Below are 6,000 nucleotides of genomic sequence, written 5' to 3'. Positions count from 1 at the left end.
CACTCTTAAGGTAGAGTTCTGATAAGTTTCAACCATCTAGGAATGGGATTGTGTGGAAGAAAGAGCATCTAAAATATTCTCTTTACTTTTCTGAAGACAAATGAAGAAATTAAGATGCTGTTTCTATGAATCCAATTCTGATCAAGAAACAAGAAATTATTCACGATGGGAAGTGGTTAAGTGGAAATGAACACTGACCATAACCAGACATGGGATGAAGATATTTAAAAAACAGTTTTCAAAAGCACTTAAAGGAAGAAATCAGATTTGACTTTTGTGTGGGCCTTAAAAGGGAATGTTGCTCAGGGAGTGCGGTAGGAAAATGAACTTCAGTTTGTACAGTTTCCAATCACGTGGAGAAGAAAATATTTCTCAGGGAACTGCCTTAGCTGCACAGGAAGGTTTCCCAAGAGTAGGACATATAAACGAACATGTGGAAGAGGGAGAAAGAGGGGCACATAGCAAGGAATGAAAATAAAAGAGCTGGGTAGACTTAGAAGCACAGTGTCAAGAGGTTAGAGGCCAGAGTTACTGAGGCCTGAGGAACTGCTAAAGATAAGAAAAGGCTGTGTATGCTGTGGATTGTGTGAGACTGATGAATCACAGACCTGTACCCCGGAAACAAATAATACAGTATATGTTAATTAAAAAAAAAAAAAGACTTATCTTTTACAGATTTGTCAATTAAAAAAAAAGAAAAGAAAAGGCTGTGCAAGCTATATTCAGAGACATTGTGAGCAGAGAAGGGTTACGATCACTGCTGGGGGGAGGTGGTACACTGGTGACAGATGACCGAAATGTTACCAGGTAATTGATTTATTCATCTTTTACATGCCCTAAGCCGAGCATGGTGCCTGTCCCCTATCAAGTGTACCACACATGTGGAGGAAAAGGATGGATGAAGAGTGTTCAGGTGATAACAGTGATTTTGAAAATCAAAAAGTCATGGAAGAAATAGGAGTTTTAGAGAAGAAATTTCAGTACCAAGATAAAACATGAAATTAATCAAGGGACTTGGTTATTTTTAAATGAGATCTCTCTGCAGACCAAGAAGAATCACACCCCAAGAAGGCAAGACTCTGCAGATCTGATGTTAGAACTGTCATTAACAATGTTCAGGATCAAAGTATAGAGGTTTCAAAGATGCAATCAGAGTACTAATCCAAATTTCAAAAAAGGAAAGAGATGGATTTGGGGTATTTCAGAACAGTGATAGGACTATTTCTGCCATAATTCTATAACATCTTATAAAGTAGGGAACTTGGAGTGATTTAGATTAAAAAATGATATTTAGAGTCTACTAAATAAGGAAAATGTGCTGAAAACCAGTACAACTTATTTTTTTTATAGGATTCCCTAATCTATTCATGAAAGAAATGCTATCATCATTGTGATTTCCTTAGGGCATCCTGAAAAATTTCTTTTTATACTTAGAGAAAAGATGGAGAAGAGTAAACTTGGTGATGACGCAAACAAATGGATTCATAATTCCCAACCGTATTCCAATAGGACCAAAATAAGACATTCTCAAACTGTGCTATATAGAACTCTATGTTTTGGCCTTGTCTTGTTCAGTATTTTGGTTGATGGTTTGAATAAAAGACAAACAGAAAAGGTACTTAATAAAATTTGAATATGACACAAAGCTAGAGACTAAAATAATAGTATGCTACTAGTCCAAGCAAGATGGCTTGTCTTAATTCAGGTTGCTGTTAACAAAGTACAATAGAATGGGTAGTTTATAAACAACAGACATTTCTCACAGTTCTGGAGACTCCAAGACTAGGATCAGGGTGCCAGCACATTCAGATTCTGGTGAGGACCCTCTCTCTTCCAGGTGGCAGATGGCCATCTTCTTCCTGATGGTAAAAGGGGTGAGGGAGCACTCGGGGGTCTCTTTTTAGGGTATTAATCTCACTCAAGAGGATAGAGCCCTCATAATTTAATCACTTCAAAAGTCTCCACCTCCTAATATCATTAACCTTGGAGGTTAGGATTTACTCTTCTCCATTTGAGAGGACACAGACCTTGAGTACATAACACTAATCTCTTCCTTCTCCTTTCTGCTAAGTCAACCATGTATGCTGGAAAAAACATAGGTTGAAAGGTGGTACGGTTGCTGAATAATGTCCCCCCAGAATATCTACATCCTAATACCTGGAATCCAAATGTACCTGACATGGCAAAAGGGATTTTGCAGATGTGATTACATTAAGGATCTGGAGATGACGAGGTTGTCCTGGATTGTCTAGAAGGGCCCGGTGTTATCACAAGGATCTTTCTAAGAATGAGGCCAGGGGAAAGGAAGGCTGTGTCATGAGGGAAGCAGAAAGAGTTTGAAGATGCTGTGCTGCCGGCTTTGAGTATGGAAAAAGGGGCCACAAGCCAACGAATGCAGGCAGCCCCTGGAAACCGGACAGGAGAAATTCACCCCGAGAGCTTCCAGAAAAAAAACAGCCCAGCCCACACTTGGATTTTAGCCAAATGAAACAGTTTTGGACTTCTGACCTCCAGAATTATAGAAGAGTAATTTGTGTTATTGTAAGCCACGAAATTTCTGGTAGTTGATTACAGCCTCAGTAGGAAACTAATTGAGGTAAGAGGAAGGAGACCTGATTAGGGACTCCAGAACTGGAGAAGAAACATAATGGCACGGTGTTTCATGATCTCCCCTGCACCGACCAACAGAAGAAGGTGACTCTTGCAGATTCCAACCTTTAATTTAGTGGCCCAGCTCACTCCTCCCCTTGACCAAATGGAACAGGACGATGGCTAAACTAAAATATAATGACAGCACTAAATGTTGGTAAAATTTGGAGAAACTAGGTCAGTCGTACAATGTCAGCAGAAATGTAAAATGGTAATCCATCTGGAAAACAGTTTGATTACCCTGTAATACTAGACTTACAACTCCCATATAATGCAGCAGCAATCAGTCTCTTGGGCATTTGTCACAGAGAAATGAAATCTGCGCTCAAACAAAAGCCTGTGTACAAATATTCTTAACAGCTTTATTCAGCATAGCCCCAACTGAAAATAATCCAGATGTCTTTCAACAGATGACTGGTTAAATGAACTGTGATGCACCTATCGCATGAAATGTTACCCGGTGATAAAAACACAAAATATGAGCTATTGATACATGAAACAACTTGGATGAATTTTGAGATAATTATGCTGAGCCATCTTGAAAGGTATTTTGATCCCATTTATGTAACTTTCTTACACTGACCAAATGATAGAAGTGGAGAATAAATTACTTGTTATCAGGGGTTGGGGATGGTGGGAGGAGGTGGCTGTGGCTATAAATAGAATTATAAGGAATCCTTTTAGAAATGGATCTTTTTAGGATGCCTGGGTGGCTCAATCAGTTAAGTATCTGCCTTCGGCTCAGATCATGATCCCAGGGTCCTGGGATCAAGGTCGGCGTGGGGTTCCCTGCTCTGCAGGGAGTCTGCTTCTCCCTCTGCCCCTCCTCCTGCTTGTTCTCTCAAATAAATAAATAAAATATTTAAAAAAAATAGAAATGGAACTTTTAAAATGTTGAATATATCATGTCTGTATCTCACATGTGGTATAGTTTTCAAGATGTTACCATTAAGAGAAACTTGCAAAAGGGTACATAGGATTTCTCTGTAGTGTGTCTTATAACTATATGGTGAATGTGTCTCAAAATAAGGAGTTTAATTAAAAAAGACTGAAAAAATTCGTAAGTGAAAGAATATTCATCAGTGGTCCTCATAATGCATTTTCTCACCTTTAATTTGTTATAAAAAGATTTTATTTATCCTTTGTTTTTCACAGATGTTTTCACTGGGAATAGAATGCTAGGATGACCTTATTGATTTTTTTTTCCCTGCCTTAAAGATGTCATCCTATCATCTTCTGGCTGGTATACGGTTGACCCTTAAGCAATACGGGTTTGAAACGTGGGCATCTACTTATACGCAGATTTTTACGGTAGAGTACTACAAATGAATTTTCCCTTCCTTATGGTTTTCTTAGTAGTGTTTTCTTTCCTCGAGCTTATTTTACTATAAGAATACAGTATGTAATACATGTAACATACAAAACGTGTTAATCCAGTGTTTATGTTATCGGTAAGATTTCAAGTCAACAATAGTTATGTTTTTGGGGAGGCAGAAGTTATCTGTGGATTTTTGACTGTGTTGGGGGAGTGGGCACCCCTAACCCTTGTGTTACTCATGGGTCAACTGTACTGTCTGATGAAAAATGTTACTTTTTTGGTAAAGTTTCTTTTTTCTCTCTGGCTTCCTTTAGAACTTTATCTTTGATTTTTCACTTTCTTGAGTATGATGCATCAAAGTGCAGTTCTTTTGTTACTTTTTCTGCTAGGGGTTCTCTGCACCATTTCAGCAATCTAGAAAACTTGAGGTAAAATCAGGTTTGCGGGGATACATCCCATAAAAGTCGGTTATAGGGAAACACTTTCAAACGGCAGATTAAGAACCTCTGAAAATCCTTTCCTCCATAAAAGCACCAACAACAGTGCAAAATGGCCAAAGTCAACGAATTTTTCCAAGCTCTTCAAATTAACCAAAATCCTACAATAGTCAAGGAACATTTATTCAAGAAAAACAGCTGAATGAATCTTGGTATGAACAGCAAGATAATGGTGTGTGAACTTGCCTTATATCTATCCTCTTCTTCCCAGCTTCGTGGAAGCCTTGAAAATTATTAGCCTCACAACCATGATAGCTGTGAAAACCAGAGTCTAGCAGCTAGTGGAGGGACAAAATCAGTTTGGAGCTGCACTAAAATCCCTATCACGAAAGAACTGTTATCTTTGACTTACATGACAGCCCTCTGTAAATGCTCATTTTAAAGGATTTGTCTCTATTTGACCTGACTCAGACTCCCTCGGTGGGAAAGGCCCTATCTGTAGAGTGTTGGTTGAAAATAATATAAAAAGTTTAGGGAAAAAAATTCTTAGAAAGTGTTAAAGAAAGACAGGAAGAAGAAAAGAAAAGCGAAGGAGGGGGACAAAGAGCATCTTGACTGCTCTAATGAAAACAGAATTTACAGGTTTACAAGTGGGAAAAAGAATAGAGATGTGTCAGGAAACAAGGACTGAAAATGGATCATTGTATCTGGCGATGTGGACATTGTTGTGTATCTTTACAAGAACACTTTTAATGAAGTGAGAGGGCTAGAGGTTAAGGGAGATTGGGAAATGAATTGCAAACAAGTACTTGCGATCTTAGAATCGTGATATTTTTGTTTCCCCAGTACCTTACTTAGCTAGCCCCTTCATTTTGTAGGTGTGGAATGGAAACTCCAAGAAATTAACCAAAAGACATTGCTAGTTAGTGACAAGGAGGGAGTGAACACCCACACTTTTCTCACCCTCATTTTAAATATCCTTCAGTCACACAGGATTGCCTCCTTCTGGAAGAAAAAAGGGTAGAATACCATTTATTATTTAAAAACAGATTATGAACTTTAGGAATAAAATATTTTTGCTTTGTCCAAGAAGAAACTGGCCATTATTTTGGTTATGACATTCTGGAAAAGACAAAAACCCAGAAATTACTTCCCACTTCCCTTTTTCATTACCACTCTCCTTTTCATAGAGCTAGGGGAGATTTTCAGAGAGGTAGCGGGGGTTTGCCTCTTAGTTACCATTATACAGATGCCATATTCTGCTAGTCTTTGAACTATGAATGCTGGCGGCAAAAGGACAATTTCATTTTTGTATTTTGATCACTTTTTTTTTTTTTATGGACTTAACCCCACAAAAGAATATCATCTCTGGTTCTTAAATCTTTTGCTCAGAGTGAGTTGTATTTTGTTTTAGAATAATAACTGAATTTCTCTTTATACTCACAAATCAAAGCCTTTTAAAGGCCTCTCTGCACCCCCCTCCCCCCACCTCTTACCCATTTTTGATGTTCTTTAGAGAATATAGTCTGGTGAATAATATCAAGTTTTATCTATGTTATCACCCAGCTCAGCATGATCTCCTAGAAGAAAATGGGA

The sequence above is a fragment of the Eumetopias jubatus genome, unplaced genomic scaffold, assembly GCF_037043125.1.
Source record: "Eumetopias jubatus isolate StellerSeaLion01/CBP00866 unplaced genomic scaffold, mEumJub1_p1.0 scaffold_5, whole genome shotgun sequence".
Classification (NCBI taxonomy): domain Eukaryota; kingdom Metazoa; phylum Chordata; class Mammalia; order Carnivora; family Otariidae; genus Eumetopias; species Eumetopias jubatus.
The sequence above is the reverse complement of the archived record's forward strand: the minus strand, read 5'-3'. Positions refer to the sequence as shown.